Genomic DNA, 20,973 nt, shown 5'->3' on the forward strand with positions numbered 1-20,973 from the left:
AAAATGATTCGAGCTTTGACAAGCATAAATGAATGAAACAGCCATTAACTGCTGAAATGCAATGGAAATTATCTTAGATCTCATTTTTGCTTATTGAAAAACGCGAAAATATCGTTTTGGTTTAATTGCGCCCTTTAACCACTAGATGGCACCAGAAAACCATGAGCATTACACTCCGAGCTTTGATGAGCGTAAATTAGTGAAACTGCCATTAACAGGCAATGGAAATGATCTTAGATCTCATTCTTGTTGATTTAAAAATGAGAAAGTATTTTGGTGTGATTGCGCCCTTTACCCACCAGATGCCGCCAGAAAACCATGAGCAAGATTAATTGAGCTTTGATGAGCGTAAATTTAATTAATCTGCCATTAACCGCTGAAATGCAATGGAAAATATTTCCGATCTCATTCTTGGTGATTAAAAAGAGAACATTTCGTTTTGGTGTAATTGCGCCCTTTAACCACTAGATGCCACCATAAAACCATGAGCATAATTCTCAGCGCTTTGATGAGCCGCTGAAAGGCAATGGAAATGATCTTAGATCTCATTCTTGCCGATTTAAAAATGAGAAAATATTTTGGTGTAATTGCGCCCTTTAACCACCAGATGTCCCCCGAACACCATGAGCAAGATTATTCTAGCTTTGACGAGCGTAAATTAATTAAACTGCCATTAAACGCGGAAATGCAATGAAAAGGATCTTCGATCGCATTCTTGCTGATTTAAAAATGAGAAAACATCTTATTGGTGTAATTGCTCCCTTTAACCACTAGATGGTATCAGAAAACCATGAGCATAATTCTCAGAGCTTTGATGAGCGTAAATTAGTGAAACTGCCATTAACCGCTGAAAGGCAATGGAAATTATATTTTATCTCATTCTTGCCGATTTAAAAATTAAATTATTTTGGTGTAATTGCGCCCTTTAACCACCAAATGCTGCCAGAAAACCATGAGCAAGATTATTTGAACTTTGATGAGCGTAATAGTAAAACTGCCATTAACCGCTGAAAGGCAATGGAAACTATCTCTGATCTCATTCTTGCCGATTTAAAAATGAGAAAATATTTTGGTGTAATTGCGCCCTTTGACCAACAGACGCCGCCAGAAAACCATGAGCAAGATTCTTTGAGCTTTGACGAGCGTAAATGAACTAATCTGTCATTAACCGCTGAAAGGCAATGGAAACTATCTCTGATCTCATTCTTGCCGATTTAAAAATGAGAACATTTTTTGGGTGTAATTGCGCCCTTTGACCAACAGACGCCGCCAGAAAACCATGAGCAAGATTCTTTGAGCTTTGACGAGCGTAAATGAACTAATCTGTCATTAACCGCTGAAATGCAACAGAAAAGCCTTTCGATCTCATTGTTGCTGATTTAAAAACGAGAAAATATCGTTTTGGCGTAATTGCGCCCTTTAACCACCAGATGCCGCCAGCAAACCATGAGCAAAATTCTTAAGATCTTTGACAAGCGTAAATTAATTAAACTCCCATTAAACTGCTGCAATGCAATTAAAAGATATCTCTTAGATCTAATTTTTGCTAATTGAGAAACAAGAAAAAAAAGTGTATTTGGTGTAAATGCGACTCTTAACCACCAGATGACGCCAGCAAACCATGAGCAAAATTCTCAGCTTTGATGAGCGTGATTGAGTCAAACTGCCAATAAATTACTGAAACGCAATGGAAACTATCTTCGGCATATAAAAAAATAAAAATAAAAAAAGACTTGTGTGATTTCTATAAAATCAACCAAGTCCTGCTTGCTTTCTCTCTCACTAGCACCATAGGCACTGTTAGAATTCTTTTTTGGCCTTTTGTTGTCAGAAATTCTTGCTCTAATCACGACTGGAATTACCTAACCTCAAATGTTCCACTCTGCAACTTATTTAAAAAAAATATTACATTTATTTATTTTTTTGGGACAAAAAGGCCATAAAATATATTATTTTTTAAATTATACAAACTTTATATGAATATATAAAAAACTGAAAAAAAAAAACAATTGCTGACTTTTGACACTTTTATGAACGGCCCCTTTAGGATTCTAAGAGTAAGTGTGTATAGTCAATCTTAAGGGTTAATGGTAATGCTTTTATTTGTGGATTAAAAAAAAATGATTCTGCTTTTACTGACATTTACTCGTTAAAGTCTACCAATTCGCCGAGAATAAAATCAAGTATGAGAAGTACAGAAGTTTGGTCTTATTCCAAGCAAAACGGATCTGTAATGAATTACTACTGTGAGAGAGGACATACCCTTAAATTGTTGAACAAGGACTTACAGAGGCAATTTCCAAAAATCATCTCAAAACTGTAGTTTTGTAACGATAACTACAACTTAAATTATATTATATATTTGATAAAATATTTATTTCCTTCAAGGGAATTACTGACCTATACTTTAAAAAGTAAACAATTTTAATTAACTGCTTTGGATAGTACTGTATTGACAAAAGTGTTGTTCCATCCATCTTCTTCCGCTTATCCGAGGTCGGGTCACGGGGGAAACAACCTAAGCAGGGAAACCCAGACTTCCCTCTCCCCAGCCACTTTGTCTAGCTCTTCCCGGGGGATCCTGAGGCGTTCCCAGGCCAGCCGGGAGACATAGTCTTCCCAACGTGTCCTGGGTCTTCCCCGTGGCCTCCTACCGGTTGGACGTGCCCTAAACACCTCCCTAGGGAGGCGTTTGGGTGGCATCCTGACCAGATGCCCGAACCACCTCATCTGGCTCCTCTCGATGTGGAGGAGCAGGGGCTTTACTTTGAGTTCCTCCCGGATGGCAGAGCTTCTCACCCTATCTCTAAGGGAGAGCCCCGCCACCCGGCGGAGGAAACTCATTTCGGCCGCTTGTACCCATGATCTTATCCTTTCGGTCATGACCCAAAGCTCATGACCATAGGTGAGGATGGGAATGTAGATTGACCGGTAAATCAGACAAAGAGCAGCTCGAAGACCTCTATGTAGAAGAAAATACATGGACCCAGATTTCCCTCGCCCGGACGCGGGTCACCGGGGCCTCCCTCTGGAGCCAGGCCCGGAGGTGGGGCACGATGGCGAGCGCCTGGTGGCCAGGCCTGTTCCCATAGGGCCCGGCCGGGCACAGCCCGAAGAGGCAACATGGGTCACCCCTCCAATTGGCTCACCACCCACAGCAGGGGCCATAGAATTCGGGTGCAATGTGAGCTGGGCGGCAGCCGAAGGCAGGGGACTTTGTGGTCCGATCCTCGGTTACAGAAGCTAGCTCTTGGGACGTGGAACGTCACCTCACTGGGGGGGAAAGAGCCTGAGCTAGTGCGCGAAGTCGAGAAGTTCCGGCTGGATATAGTCGGACTCACTTCGACGCACAGCAAGGGCTCTGGAACCACTTCTCTCGAGAGGGACTGGACCCTCTTCCGTTCTGGCGTTGCCGGCAGTGAGAGGCAACGGGCTGGGGTGGCAATTCTTGTTGCCCCCCGGCTCAAAGCCTGCACGTTGGAGTTTAACCCGGTGGACGAAACGGTAGCCTCCCTCCGCCTTCGGGTGGGGAGACGGGTCCTGACTGTTGTTTGTGCTTACGCACCAAACAGCAGTTCAGAGTACCCACCCTTTTTGGGTACACTCGAGGGAGTACTGGAAAGTGCTCCACCGGGTGATTCCCTTGTCCTACTGGGGGACTTCAACGCTTACGTTGGCAACGACAGTGAAACCTGGAGAGGCGTGATTGGGAAGAATGGCCGCCCAGATCTGAACCCGAGTGGTGTTCTGTTATTGGACTTTTGTGCTCGTCACGGTTTGTCCATAACAAACACCATGTTCAAACATAAGGGTGTCCATATGTGCACTTGGCACCAGGACACCCTAGGCCGCAGTTCCATGATCGACTTTGTAGTTGTGTCATCGGATTTGCGGCCTTATGTTTTGGACACTCGAGTGAAGAGAGGGGCAGAGCTTTCTACCGATCACCACCTGGTGGTGAGTTGGCTGCGATGGTGGGGGAGGATGCCGGACAGACCTGGGAGGCCCAAACGCATTGTGAGGGTCTGCTGGGAACGTCTGGCAGAGTCTCCTGTCAGAGAAAGTTTCAATTCCCACCTCCGGAAGACCTTTGAACATGTCACGAGGGAGGTGCTGGACATTGAGTCCGAGTGGACCATGTTCCGCACCTCTATTGTCGAGGCGGCTGATCGGAGCTGTGGCCGCAAGGTAATTGGTGCTTGTCGGGGCGGTAATCCTAAAACCCCTTGGTGGAAACCAGCGGTGAGGGATGCCGTCAAGCTGAAGAAGGAGTCCTATCGGGTCCTTTTGGCTCATAGGACTCCGGAAGCAGTGGACAGGTACCGACAGGCCAAGCGGTGTGCAGCTTCAGCGGTCGCGGAGGCAAAAACTCGGACATGGGAGGAGTTCGGGGAAGCCATGGAAAACGACTTCCGGACGGCTTCGAAGCGATTCTGGACCACCGTGCGCCGCCTCAGGAAGGGGAAGCAGTGCACTATCAACACCGTGTATGGTGCGGATGGTGTTCTGCTGACCTCAACTGCGGATGTTGTGGATAGGTGGAAGGAATACTCCGAAGACCTCCTCAATCCCACCAACACGTCTTCCTATGAGGAAGCAGTGCCTTGGGAATCTGTGGTGGACTCTCCTATTTCTGGGGCTGAGGTCGGTGAGGTTATTAAAAAGCTCCTCGGTGGCAAGGCACCAGGGGTGGATGAGGTCCGCCCGGAGTTCCTTAAGGCTCTGGATGCTGTGGGGCTGTCTTGGTTGACAAGACTCTGCAGCATCGCGTGGACATCAGGGGCGGTACCTCTGGATTGGCAGACCGGGGTGGTGGTTCCTCTCTTTAAGAAGGGGGACCGGAGGGTGTGTTCCAACTATCGTGGGATCACACTCAGCCTTCCCGGTAAGGTTTATTCAGGTGTACTGGAGAGGAGGCTGCGCCGGATAGTCGAACCTTGGATTCAGGAGGAACAGTGTGGTTTTCGTCCTGGTCGTGGAACTGTGGACCAGCTCTATACTCTCGGCAGGGTTCTTGAGGGTGCATGGGAGTTTGCCCAACCAGTCTACATGTGCTTTGTGGACTTGGAGAAGGCATTTGACCGTGTCCCTCAGGAAGTCCTGTGGGGAGAGCTCAGAGTATGGGGTATCGGACTGTCTGATTGTGGCGATCCGCTCCCTGTACGATCAGTGCCAGAGCTTGGTCCGCATTGCCGGCAGTAAGTCGAACACATTGAGGGTTGGACTCCGCCAAGGCTGTCCTTTGTCACCGATTCTGTTCATAACTTTTATTGACAGAATTTCTAGGCGCAGTCAAGGCGTTGAGGGGTTCTGGTTTGGTGACCGCAGGATTAGGTCTGCTTTTTGCAGATGATGTGGTCCTGATGGCTTCATCTGACCGGGATCTTCAGCTCTCACTGGATCGGTTCGCAGCCGAGTGTGAAGCGACCGGAATGAGAATCAGCACCTCCAAGTCCGAGTCCATGGTTCTCACCTGGAAAAGGGTGGAATGCCATCTCCGGGTTGGGGAGGAGACCCTGCCCCAAGTGGAGGAGAAAAATATTGTTTTTAATCCAAATGTAAGAAGAAATGTATTTTATCAATCTTTCTTGTGACATTTTGAGCTCTAAAAAAAAATACATATTCACCAAGCGATCCTGTTCTGTCGCCCTGTAATGTTTGATCTTGAATGGGATTGTGCTGAAAATTTCAATTTTCCTGAAGGAACTCTCCTGAAGGAATAAATAAAGTACTATCTAATATAATATAATATAAAAGATACAATTGGTCTCAAAATTATGGCTCAATTAACTAAAATTAAAATAGTATTAAAGCAGCAGCTAATTTATATATATTATTATATATTAAGATGTCAATTAGTAGTTCTACAAACCACGACCCATTTGTGCTTAAAGGAAAAGGTTAGGGAAATAGACCACAGCCTACACATTTCTGATTGAAAAAGTACTACTAATTCATAGTAAATTCAAACCTTATCTGAAAATACTCAACTTGACACATTTTGTGCTTAATACCACAAATGTACTAAACTCATTTACATCTATTCAACAGCTTATCATGACAAATGCTTTGCATCGAGCTATCCATCCCTATTTTTAAGACTAAAAGTGATGTGTTAATATATAAACGTATTCAAGCCTATATTAAGAATAGTTGAATTAAAATATCCCACACATTTAACTATTGAAAGTGTTAAATGGCCACGAAATAGCAAAATATAAGCTAAATTAGCTAGCTCATACACACAGACTTAATTAGTGGCGAATAATAAAAATCACAAATAATATATTATTATTAGGGCATCTACTATTGTTAATCAGGTTCCTTGAACGCACCACAGTTATTTGCTATGATACACAAAAGGGAAACCTAAACATAACTGTCAGATACTGCCACAAATAAATTATATTTATACTTTTCTCTTATCACCCGTTCCCAAATGTTGGTGTGAATGCATGAAGGCAAGCTTTGACGAGGTTATGACGTTTGTGTCGAGTGAACAGTGACGTGTTCCACCAGAAAGAATGGTAAAAGGTTGTTAAAGTTAAAGTACCAATGATTGTCACACACACACGGACACACGGTGTGGCGAAATTATTTTCTGCATTTGACCCATCCCCTTGTTTCACCCCCTGGGAGGTGAGGGGAGCAGTGAGCAGCAGCAGTGGCGGCCGCGCCCGGGAATCATTTTTGGTGATTCAACCGCCAATTCCAACCCTTGATACTGACTGCAAAGCGTTACTCATTCCTAATTTGAGTCAAACAAACTTATCATAAAACTTTTGACAGTTTGATTTTATCCGAACTTTTAAGACGTCATTATTTATAACTAACAGATTTAAATGAATTTAAAAAAAAATCTAGGCCAGGCCATGATCATGTTTTTATGCCAGACATTATAGCTATACTTTACACCAGGGGTCACCAACACTGTGCCCGCGGGCACCAGGTAGCCCGTAAGGACCAGATGAGTGGCCCGCTGGACTGCTCTAAAAATAGCTCAAATAGCAGCACTTACCAGTGAGCTGCCTCTATTTTTTTAAATTGTATTTATTTACTAGCAAGCTGGTCTCGCTTTGCTCGACATTTTTAATTCTAAGAGAGACAAAACTCAAATAGAATTTGAAAATCCAAGAAAATAAAGACTTGGTCTTCACTTGTTTAAATAAATTATTTTTTTTTTTTTTACTATGCTTCTTATAACTTTCACAAAGACAATTTTAGAGAAACAATACAACCTTAAAAATGATTTTAGGATTTTTAAACACGCATACCTTTTTACCTTTTAATGACAATTTAAATCAATGTTTGAGTAATTTATTTTTTTAAAGAATAAATCAATTTTAATTTAATTCTTCATTTTAGCTTCTGTTTTTTCGACGAAGAATATTTGTGAAATATTTCTTCAAACTCATGCTTAAAATTAAAAAATATATATATTCTGGCGAATCTAGAAAATCTGCAGAATCAAATTTAAATCTTATTTTAAAGTCTTTTGAATTTCTTTTAAAAATTTTGCCCTGGAAAATCTAGAAGAAATAATAACTTGTCTTTGTTAGACATATAGCTTTGTCCAATTTGTTATATATTCTAACAAAGTGCAGATTGGATTGTAACCTATTTAAATCATGTCATCAAAATTCAAAAATTTATCTTAATCAGGAAAAATTACTAATGATGTTCCAAAAATTCTTTTTTACATTTTTTTCAAAAAGTATCGAATTAGCTAGTTTTTCTCTTCATTTTTTTCGGTTACATTTTGAATTTTAAAGAGTCGAAATTGAAGATAAACTATGTTTGAACATTTAATTAGAATTTTTTTCATGTTTTCTCCTCTTTTAAATCATTTAATTGTTTTTTTTCATCATTTATTCTCTACAAAAAACCTTCCGTAAAAGGAAACAAAATGTACGGCGGAATGACGGACAGAAATATATATATAGATTTCATATATATATATAGATGTATTTATTAAAAAGGTAAATAGAGCAAATTGGCTATTTCTGGCAATATATTTAAGTGTATCAAACTGGTAGCCCTTTGCATTAATCAGTACCCAAGAAGTAGCTCTTAGTTTCAAAAAGTTGGTGACCCCTGCTTTACACTATCTTTGGCAATATGTATGTCAATACTATTATATCAATTATCATAATACCATATTGGTTATTTTACCATGACAATATTTTAATTTTCCTGAAGGAACTCTCCTGAAGGAATCAATAAAGTACTATCTATTTATTTCAATACATGACTACTATAATACTGGGCAGCGTCAAATCGGGTATGTATGATCATTTTCCTTCTAAAAGGATCATTTGATGCTTCTGGTAATATTTGGGAATAGTCACATGACTAGGAAATGTTTGGGAAGATAACGTCATGTCAAGAACATTCCGTTTAACATGTTCTCAGGTGGGTTCTTCTGGGTTGAGGTTAGTATAAACACAGAAAAAAAGGCATCTGTTCATTTGTCTGACTAAAAAATTCCCCTGGAAGCGAAGTTGACAAAGTACTGCGTTTCTGTTATTGCCATTGGATTATTTTTGATATTCAAAGAAGACTTGTCGGTGAGCCGCTGTGCTGTTTTTTGTGTCGACTGCAAGGAGGACTGCTGGGTAAAAGCCGGCCCTCGGTTGTGCCAAACGTGTGCGTCGCCTCTTTTTGGAGCGTGCAGAGGGCGGACGATGCATCTTTTTAGTTGCCTCTGCATTCCAACAACGCTGTCCTCTATTTCTCCATTGTATATATTCACTTATTTATTTTGCATCATATGTCTCGCGCTATTGATTTATTTATTGAGAGAAACATTCACTTTGGTCAAACAATGATGGCTAATTTTTTTTTTAATGATAATTTTTCAACCCCAACAATAAATATTTGACTTTGTGCTGACATGATGTACCGACTGTCATTGTCTCCAATGTGGCAGAAGAAAATACAATGTTTAATTGACACTGTCTGGACTAAGCGATGGTTACTGTGTTACTCAAACTATCGAGGGTAACATTTATGGTTTGGTTTTTCAAAATGGAATCTATGGAAGCTTATTAGGGACAAACTGACGACAATAATCACCGGAACTAGCCAGTACTGGTGTGTGGTGTATGTTTAGCACTCTCGTGGCGTATGATACTGTTAGTTTTCAGAGCAGTGCTTTTCAGATAAGATAAAACATCTGTGGCCACCCAAACTCCATCCATCCATCCATCCATCATCTTCTGCTTATCCCAGGTTGGTTCGCGGGGGCAGCAGCCTAAGCAGGGAAGCCCAGACTTCCCTCTCCCCCACCACTTCGTCCAGCTCTTCCCGGGGGATCCCGAGGTGTTCCCAGGCCAGCCGGGAGACATAGTCTTCCCAAAGTGTCCTGGGTCTTCCCCGTGGCCTCCTACCGGTTGGACGTGCCCTAAACACCTCCCTAGGGAGGCGTTCTGGTGGCATCCTGACCAGATGCCCAAACCGCCTCATCTGGCTCCTCTCAATGTGGAGGAGCAGCGGCTTTACTTTGAGGAAACTCATTTTGGCCGCTTGTACCCGTGATCTAAAGCTCATGACCATAGGTGAGGATGAGAATATAGATCGACCGGTAAATTGAGAGCTTTGCCTTCCAGCTCAGCTCCTCCTTCACCCAACGGATCGATACAGCGTCCACATTACTGAAGACGCCGCACCGATCCGCCTGTCGACCTCACGACCCACTCTTCCCTTACTTATGAACAAGAGTCCGAGGTACTTGAACTCCTCCACTTGGGGCAGGGTCTCCTCCCCAACCCAGAGATGGCACTCCACCCTTTTACTGGCGAATACCATGGACTCGACTTGGAGGTGCTGATTCTCCACACATACTCTCCAAAAAAGTATTTTTTGGGAGGGTTTTGAGGAATTTTCCATTCAATCCAGACTGTATGTAATGTAACTGGTGTTAGTTTAGCCTTTTGATTTTTTTTTTTTTTTAATCTGGACCAACCATGGACGTTATTTAGGACAAAGTCCCTTGCACTTTTTCCGAAAGTACGTTTTTGTCTTCCAAAAAAAATGTTCAGTAACGCTAATAAATGGAGACAAGTCAAACACTTGTGCCAGGCGGAAAACTGACGCTCATGCTGACGATTATCCTTTTAGTCCGCCGACAAGCTTGTTGATTGGCTTTCTGCCAACCCGACGATGATTGACAGCCAACCAATCAGCATTCGGCAACATAGAGATATTTGTGATACAAATGATTTAAAAACTGTTAAACTGATGAGTGAGATCATAAACTATTTCAAACACTGCTTTTGTAATATTTACAGTGCATTGTAAAAATGTGTGCGATTATTAGTTTTTTTATTTTTATCAACTCAACGTAATTCCACCTAAATGTGAGAAACCCGTGTGAAGAAAAAATATCTGGTTGAATGTCAATGAATGAATGACAGGGTGCTTTACAGGAAATGTAATAAACCCAAAGGCCTTACCTGAAGTTGATGTAGACTCCAGAGATGAAAGTGTTAAATATAAGATGTATGTATGCATGTACACCATTATAATAATTTCATGACCTAAGCAAAACACTTTTATACTTTTATACTGATATAAATACACCTAAAACTTATGAAATAAAAACATAGAAAAAAATACCAGCAGCGGTAAACTTTAGATCCATGAAGGAAAGAAGAAAGTGAATGAAAGTTTATAACTGAATACATTTACATATGCATAAAAATGTGTCTCCTTTTTAGATGTTTTCTTTTAATGAATTAACGTTTGACAACCATTTTCCAAAACACAACATAGAATGTGAGATATAACAGGACAATGCGTATGTTTGTCATTTGTTTTCAAAACGCTTACAAAAAAGTGGGACCCCAAAAATTTACTGTGGGACCCCATTTTTATGACTCGATGGGGTCCCTGGGAGCCCATTTTGAAAATTCCTAGCACCAATATTGCTGTCAACAGAGGAGAAAAAAATGCTTTATATAAATAAATGTATTATGTATAAAGCAAGTTCAAGTATCATTGGCAAAATTTCACCTAGTCCGGGCCTTGGCACGCATATATGTGTGGGATTTCAGAATATAATCAGCCTAGAATATAGTAAGTGTAGAATTTTTCATGGCCATTGTTTCTTCCTCCTGTTAGAGCATTTTGTGTTTATAAGTTTTATAGCAGATAGTAGAGATGGGTCCGGCAACACCGATGCATCGGCGCATGCGTCAAGCTCATAGAGCAAAACCCTGTGTCGGTGTGCTTACCGCTTTTACAAAGTCACGTGACCGATCATGAGCTGTTTCGGTCACGTGACCGATACACGAACTGTGTCGAACTGACGCCTGCGCGCCAAACTGTGTTTATAAGGAAGCGCGTCTGTCAACGAGATGCTGCTGCCAACAGAATCGCCGCACTTCTGTCGTTGGTCATTTGTAATTTATCGTCGTCGGAGATCATGGAGCAGCCTCAGGCAAAAAGAAAGATTTCCGCCGGGAAATAACAACTAAGAAGATAAATCGTCTGAAATGTAATACGTTGGAAAAACTGTTAGGTTTTTTTTAAATGAAAATGTGTAAAAAAAAAAAAAAGATGGGAGGTGTTTCGGGCACGGGGAAGACCCAGGACACGTTGGGAAGATTGTCTCCCGGCTGGCCTGGGAACGCCTCATTTCCCGGAAAGAGCTGGACGAAGTGGTTGGGGAGAGGAAACTCTGGGCTTCCCTGCTTAGGCTGCTGCCCCCGTGACCCAACCTCGGATAAGCGAAGAAGATGGATAGATGGATGAAAAAATACAAAAATAAAAACATTCCCAGTCCACATGCATCCTCATTCACAACACGTTCTCTTAGATTTCCATGTTATGAAACATGTTCACATTATTGACTGTTTCTAAAAAAATATTTTTTTATTTAAATGAAGATATGAAATAATCCTAAATGAAATACATTGACTTGTTTTATATTATTGTATATACTAGCTAATAAAATCAGTGTCATTTGAGTCGGTCCGTAGGTTGCCTGTAGGGATTTTCAAAGTTCAGCAGATATCAGTATTTAGTGACACGGTATCGACACAGTATCAACACAGTTTTGCAATGTGTCGAAACGCTTCTTGACGCCTCATCAACCCATCACTAGCAGATACGGTGCAAATTATAGTTCGCCTTTTGTTTTTGTGTTTTCCTCCTTTCAGAAGTGATTCTTATTTGGGAACCTTTTTCGCCGACAGTTTTGTTATTGTAGATTGTATTACCCTGACTCTAGAGGTGAAAGACGGCTGTCAAAATAAAAGCCTGTCGAAGTACTCCCTACTCTGCATCTGAGTCCTATCCTTTTGACCAAGGCTGACACTGCGACAGAAATAACACACAGAGGGAGAATAATACAAAAAGTCTGACCTGTGATGACAGCAAAGATGTCCAACTGGAACAGAGGCTAAAATACAGAGTGTACAGAACGTAATGAACCCTGCTGATTGATAATCGGGAACAGGTGAGGAGCCAGCGTGCTGAGCAGTGGTCAAGTTGCAGCCTAACACGCCAAACAGGAAGTGGAACACAAACAAATAAGAGCGCTAAATAAGAAAACCGAAAGCAAGACACAAGTCCAAACCTAGTTAATACACATTTAAATAGGTGTCACTGGAACTTTTGACGAAAATATAAGTTTTGATTGATTGAATGAGTCGATCCCAGGGTTTTTCAACTGGGAATAAAATCAGTAGTCATTGTTCAGTAAAAACTTGGGAGAGACTAACATTTTTGAAGAAAGAATCTTACAAAACATTAGTGTTCTGTCGTATAGATGATCTTTGACTAGCAAGACACAAGTCAGAACCTAGTCAATACACCTTTAAATAGGTGTCACTGGAACTTTTGACGAAAATATAAGTTTTGATTGATTGAATGAGTCGATCCCAGGGTTGTTCAACTGGGAATAACATCAGTAGTCATTGTTCAGTTAAAAACTTGGTAGAGACTAACATTTTTGAAGAAAGAATCTTACAAAACATTAGTGTTCTGTCATATAGATCAGTGGTCCCCAACCACCGGTACCAGGCCGTGGCCCGATTGGTACCGGGCCGCAGAATAATTTTTTAATTCATTTTTATAAAAAAAATAAATTAAAAAAATTAAAATAAAATAAAAAATATTTTATTAAATCAACATAAAAAACACAATATACACTTACAATTAGTGTACCAACCACAAAAACATTGCTTTTTCATGACAAAAACGTCCCTTTTTCATGACAAAGAAAAAAAACAAACAAACAAAAATGAAGGGAATAAAGTAGAAGTACGTCCCTGATCCTTAGCTTTCTAGTTGATTGGCAACACTAAATTGTCCCTAGTGTGTGAATGTGAGTGTGAATCTTGTCTATCTATCTGTGTTGGCCCTGCGATGAGGTGGCGACTTGTCCAGGGCATACTTGCCAAGCATCCCAGATTTTCCGGGTGACTCCCGAAATTCAGCGCCTCTCCCGAAAACCTCCCAGGACAAATTTTCTCCCGAAAATCTCCCGATATTCAGGCGGAGCTTGAGGCCACGCCCCCTCCAGCTCCATGCGGACCTGAGTGACATGTCGACAGCCTGTTTTCACGTCCGCTTTACCACAATATAAAGAGCGTGTCTGCCCAATGACGTTATAACTGTAGAATGATCGAGGGCGAGTTCTTGGTTTCTTATGTGGGTTTATTCTTAGGCAGTTTCATTAACGTCCTCCCAGCGCGGTAATACAACACACAACAACAGCAGTCCGTTTTCAGTCTACCGCAAAGCAGTTTGTCTGCCGTAAACAGCAATGTTGTGACACTCTTAAACAGGACAATACTGCCATCTACTTTACATGCATATGGTTAGAAAAACAAGGATGGACAATTCAACCCTTTACTCAAAAATGAGAAAATGAGTGTTATGTGTGTGTAAATGTGTAAATAAATGAACACTGAAATTCAAGTATTTCTTGTATTATTTATATATATATATATATATATATATATATATATAAAATGTCATATATATATAAATGTATATATATATATAGCTACAATTCACTGAAAGTCATGTATTATATATGTATATATACTGTATATATATATATATATATATATATATATATATATATAAATATATATATATATATATATATATATATATATATATATATATATATATGAAATACTTGACTTGGTGAATCTAGCTGTAAATATACTCCTCCCCTCTTAACCACGCCCGCAACCACGCCCCGCCCACGACCATGCCCCCCACTCCTCACCCTCCACCTCCCGAAATCGGAGGTCTCAAGGTTGGCAAGTTTGGCCCAGGGTGTACCCCGCCTTTCGCCCAAATGCAGCGGGGATAGGCTCCGAACCCCCCCAATCGTCCACCCCCCTTGCGGCCCCTAAAGGGACAAGCGGTAGAAAATGGATGGATGGAGATCCCAAATGAGGTCGGGCGAAACCTCGGACTGATCAGCAAGTTAATGCAGAACCCCCTCTTGAAACCATGGTTGTCAACCAACTGCTACAGTACACAGTATCAGCCACTAGAGGGCAGTAGAGGACATGTTTAAAACCAATGCCCCTGTTTCCTTTTATTAAATAACCTATTTTTTTCAAGATAAGCAAAGAACTACATGTACTCAGGAACACCCCAGCAGGCACAAGACATTGAAACAACGTTGAGAACTTGTTGAATTAGGTCCTGATGTTGAACAACTCAAACATGACGTTGAAACAACATGCTTTTAACATGCTTTGATGTTTAATCAACGGTGTGGCGCAGTTGGGAGTGTGGCCGTGCCAGCAACCTAAGGGTTCCTGGTTCAATCCTCACCTACTACCAACCTCGTCACGTCCGTTGTGTCCTTGAGCAAGGCACTTCACCCTTGCTCCTGATGGGTCCTGGTTAGAGCCTTGCATGGCTGCCCCCGCCATCAGTGTGTGAATGTGTGTGTGAATGGGTGAATGTGGAAATAGGGTCAAAGCACCTCGAAGGTAGAAAAGCGTTATATAAGTATAACACTTTTACCATTTAATCAATATCGGGTTGTGACATTGATTTGACCATTACATTTTGTTCATTTCCCAACCAATATTGTACAACACAAAAACGTTGAAACAACATGCATTTTGACGACGTTTGTTCAATGTCAGGTTGTGACGTTGATTTGACCATTGAATTTTGGTCATTTCCCAAACAATATTCTACAACACAAATACAATGTTGAAACATGCTTTTTGATGACGTTTGTTCAATGTCAGGTTGAGACGTTGATTTGACCATTAAATTTTGTTCATTACCCAACCAATATTCTACAACACTAAAACGTTGAAACAACATGCTTTTTGTCAACATTTATTCAATGTCAGGTTGTGACGTTGATTTGACCATTGAATTTTGTTCATTTCCCAACCAATATTCTACAACACGAAAACAACGTTGAAACATGCTTTTTGACCACGTTTAGACAATGTCAGGTTCTGACCTTGATTTGACCATTGCATTTTGGTCATTTCCCAACCAATATTCTACAACACAAAAATGTTGAAACAACATGCTTTTTGACGACATTTATTCAATGTCAGGTTGAGATGTTGTTTTGACCATTGAAATTTGGTAATTTCCCAACCAATACTCTACAACACAAAAACAACGTTTTTGACAACGTTTGTTCAATGTCAGGTTCTTACCTTGATTTGACCATTGAATAATTTTGGTCATTTCCAAACCAACAACGTGGAGCCAACGTTAGACATCAATGTTGTCTCAATTGACAAATACAACTATATTGCAACGTTGATTCAAAGTCAGTTTTAAAGGACATGTATGTATAATCAACGTTGTATCAATGTCTGCTTTGGACTGGACTCTTGCGACTGTGTTGGATTGGATCCATTGTGGATTGAACTTTCACAGTATCATGTTAGACCCGCTCGACATCCATTGCTTTCCTCCTCTCTAAGGTTCTCATAGTCATTATTGTCACCGACGTCCCACTGGGTCATTATTGTCACCGATGTCCCACTGGGTGTGAGTTTTCCTTGCTCTTATGTGGGCCTACCGAGGATGTCGTGGTGGTTTGTGCAGCCCTTTGAGACACTAGTGATTTAGGGCTATATAAGTAAACATTGATTGATTGATTGATTGATATTCACTGGAATGTTGATTGGGGCGGTATAGCTCGGTTGGTAGAGTGGCCCTGCCGTTGTGTCCTTGGGCAAGACACTTTACCCACCTGCTCCCAGTGCCACCCACACTGGTTTAAAAAACTATAACTTAGATATTGGGTTTCACAAAGTAAAACGTTTTGAGTCACTAGAGAAAAGCGCTATATAAATACAATTCACTTCCCTGCTTTACACTTGTGTACAGTGTGAGTTGTGCTGATGTATTCTCTTTGATTTTTTTTCTTTTGTACCCGTATGGCTTCAGTTGTCTATTTGAATGGGGTTAAAGTGATACGTCGGATGAGCAGGAGTCAGGAACCATCTGGTGTGTCAACAAAAACCCTGTGCCACGATTGAAGCTTTCATGCTGGTGTGCACACAGAGTGATGCTGACAGCTCAGCGAGCCTCATCGCGTGCGAAGGCCGAGGAAGTGGTTGGTGTGAGAACACTGCCACAGCGACTTTGTGGCAACGCTCACACTCCAGCCTGCAGTGTTCCTCACCCTCTGAACCTCATAACCTGCTTTCAACTTTCAGTCATGTTTTTTTGCCTTGGTTTCGCCAACTGTTGGTGCACCTATCAAGTAACGGTAATGAGGCAGATGTGACAAATGGCAGCTGGTGCAGCTGTGCTCTAAGGCAGTGGTTCTCAAATGGGGGTACGCGTACCCCTGGGGGTACTTGAAGGCATGCCAAGGGGTACGTGAGATTTTTTTTAAATATTTTAAAAATAGCAACAATTCAAAAATCCTTTATAAATATATTTATTGATTAATACCTCAACAAAATATGAATGTAAGTTCATAAACTGTGAAAAGAAATGCAACAATGCAGTATTCAGTGTTGACACACCTACATTTTTTGTGGACATTTTCCATAAATATTGATGTTAAAGATTTATTTTTTTGTGAAGAAATGTTTAGAACTAAATTGATTAATCCCAGATGGACCTCTATTACAATCCCCATAGAGGGCACTTTAAGTTGATGATTACTTCTATGTGTAGAAATCTTTATTTATGATTGAATCACTTGTTTATTCGGGCAAGTTCGGGCAAGCTTACATTCATGTAATTCATGGCATCAAAATGCAGAATCTTTGCGTTTTTGTTGGCTACAAATGTCTGTCAACCTGACATCTGATCTGCTACAGCAGTGGTTCTCAAATGGGTGTACACGTACCCCTTGAAGGTATGCCAAGGGGTACGTGAGATTTTTTTAAATATTCTAAAAATAGCAACAATTCAGAAATCCTTTATAAATATATTTATTGAATAATACTTCAACAAAATATGAATTTAAGTTCATAAACTGTGAAAAGAAATGAAACAATGCAATATTCATTTTTGTGGACCTGTTCCATAAATATTGATGTTAAAGATTTCTTTTTTTGTAAAGAAATGTTTGGAATTAAGTTCATGAATCCAGATGGATCTCTATCACAATCCCCAAGGAGGGCACTTTAAGTTGATGATTGTGTAGAAATCTGTATTTATAATTGAATCACAAGTTTTTAGTTATTTGTATATCTTTTTTTCCAAATAGTTCAAGAAAGACCACTACAAATGAGCAATATTTTGCACTGTTATACAATTTAATAAATCAGAAACTGATGACATAGTGCTGTATTTTACTTCTTTATCTATTTTTTTTCATCCAAAAAGGCTTTGCTCTGATTAGGGGGTACTTGAATTAAAAACATGTTCACAGGGGGTACGTCACAGAAAAAAGGTTGAGAACCATTGCTCTAAGGCACATTTTTAATACACTGTGTTCCAGGGCTATTAAACTGGCAGTCCGGGGGCCAAATTTGGCCCTGAAATGACGCCTTACCGGCCTTCAAGTTCAGTTCAAAACTTGGGAGACAAGCATTTTTGCAGAAAATTCCTAAAAACACTTGGGTACTCCTGTTGTACAGAACTACTGTAAACACATGGACAGATCCTTGTATTTAAGTTTTAACCTTGCTAGCAAACATAGAACACCCACCCACCACCACGAAAAGAAAACCTACCAGAATTAATAAAAGGCTATCGATGCTGTCATCTAGCAAAGCTGAATTCGACCAAGCAACCCCCCCGTACCAGAAAGCACTTGATGAAAGCGGATACAACTTCACCCTCACCTATGAACCCACGCCAGGAAACCAACCAAAAAAGAGCAGAAAACGAAACAACATCATCTGGTACAATCCACCATTCAGCAAAAACGTCTCAACCAACATCGGCCGCAAGTTCCTCACTCTGATCGACAAACATTTCCCCAAAGGCAACACCCTAAGAAAAATATTCAACAAGAACAACATTAAATTGAGCAACAGCTGTATGAATAACATACAACAAATCATTTCAAACCACAACAAAGCGATTGCAAAAGGACTGCCTACCCCCAGACTAAACGACTCTGAAACCAATAATGAATGTAACTGTCGCAAGAAACCTGATTGCCCTCTTAATGGAGGGTGCTTACAAACATCAGTCGTTTACCAAGCAAAGGTAACACGCAAGGACATTAACACATCCGTACGTAGGATTAACTGAAGGAGCGTTTAAAACCAGATGGAATAATCACAAGGCCTCCTTTAGAAACCAGACTTTGCAGAATTCTACAGAACTCAGCAAGCACATTTGGAACCTCAAAGACAATAATGTTGAATATTCAATAACATGGCAAATTCTTGCATCCAGCACACCTTACAACAGTGGTAATAAAAGATGCAACCTATGCTTAAAAGAGAAACTGTTTATTATATATCATCCAGATCTATCATCCCTCAACAAGCGCAGTGAAATCATTTCAACATGCCGCCACAGACGGAAACACCTCCTAGGTAACACATGAGCCAATCACCACACCCCTACGCCTGCCTGTACCCACCCACTCTGTGCCCTATATAAACCATTGTATGTGAATGCTCCCATTAAAATCTCCTGATGATTGAGGGAACCCCTCATGAAACAGTTCTGTAGAGATGAAGTAGTCTAGTGATTTTTCACACACCTACATATTGCGCTCTACCACGGTATCGAGCACTATTCTCTGGATAATCCAATCAAGATATATATATATATATATATGTGTATATATATATATATATATATATATATATATATATATATATATAGTGCACAGTTCCAACTTATATCTGTCAGTAGACCAGTAAACTTGCATTGAAAGTGCTAAAACGAAACGGCGCATCCTGAGGAGACGGTCAGAAAGTGGCTTGACCAAAGAACCACCATTACATGTTATGTGCACCACAAGAATGTGTTTTAAATGTAGACAAAAAAATCCTAATATGAGCCCTTATGGTTGGTTAGGGGGACGGCGTGGCGCAGTGGGAGAGTGGCCGTGCACAACCCGAGGGTACCTGGTTCAAATCCCACCTAGTACCAACCTCGTCACGTCCGTTGTGTCCTGAGCAAGACACTTCACCCTTGCTCCTGATGGGTGCTGGTTAGCGCCTTGCATGGCAGCTCCCTCCATCAATTTGTGAATGTGTGTGTGAATGGGTAAATGTGGAAGTAGTGTCAAAGCGCTTTGAGTACCTTGAAGGTAGAAAAGCGCTATACAAGTACAACCCATTTATCATTTATTTATTATCCAATGCGCCTTTTGTATGAAACTATACCTACATAGACCGGCTCATTGGCAGTGTGCCCTATAATCCGGTGTGCCCTATGGTCCAAAAGATATGGCCAATGGAAGGACTGTTTTTGCCAAACTAAATAACATTCACAGGAGGACTGAATAAGGCACACATAAATACACAAACTAACCGTGGTTGACCAAGGAAGCGTGGCTGAGGAGTGCATGGCAGGCTTGTACCATGAATTGATTAACGTGGACCCCGACTTAAACAAGTTGAAAAACTTATTCGGGTGTTACCATTTAGTGGTCAATTGTACGGAATATGTACTGAACTGTGCAATCTACTAATAAAAGTATCAATCAATCAATCAATCAATCAATGTCAACGTATGTATTGGGGGTGATTCACACAGTGGAGGCGAGATTAATTATGAGGATAAGTCCTGCTATTTGTTGATACAACACTGAGGCTGCGTTCCTGGACACACACACAGTGCGCAACAACTGAACGTAATCCGGACTGACAGCTATCCTTCACGCTTGAAAGCATCACGCCTCCCAAAATGGACACAGAACGAGTGTTTTACATGCACACATGTCCGGCACACACCCACTAAATGGACTGCTGTGTCTAGAGAGCATCTGACATGAAGCAGGGAGTGAGGTGGGTGTCTAGTTAGGTGTGGATTAGGAGGACAGATGGACTAACAGACAGTTGAGGGTGCTAGAGCAATTATTTGACGGGGACAGAGTGGACAGAAGTAGCGTATTTTCTGCAGGTGGTCTACATGTTTTATGCCTGCAGATGTAATATTTGTTGCAATGTAGCACAGTAAATGCTTGGTTGCAACAATATGACTTCAAGACTACAGATGGCATTCAGGGTCCTATAAGACCACTGTTTATTTTCCTGCATATACAAGCCAGATGTCAACAAACATATGCGATCAAAAGTTTTTGGGAGGTAATCCTTCTTTTTCATTGTCCCATTTAAAGCACCAGTTCCCGCAAAACAGGCCCAGAGCATAATACTACCACCACCATGCTTGATGGTAGGATGGTGTTCCTGGGATTAAAGGCCTCACCTTTTCTCCTCCAAATATATTGCTGGGTATTGTGACCAAACCGATACATTTTTGTTACATCTGACATCACATGGACATACAAAATATTATTCGTTCTTATCAGCACTTTGCTTGCCCTTGCTTTTACATGTATTAAAGTTAAATGGTTATCATTTTTCT

The sequence above is a fragment of the Nerophis ophidion genome, linkage group LG23 (assembly GCF_033978795.1).
Source record: "Nerophis ophidion isolate RoL-2023_Sa linkage group LG23, RoL_Noph_v1.0, whole genome shotgun sequence".
Taxonomy (NCBI): Eukaryota; Metazoa; Chordata; class Actinopteri; order Syngnathiformes; family Syngnathidae; genus Nerophis; species Nerophis ophidion.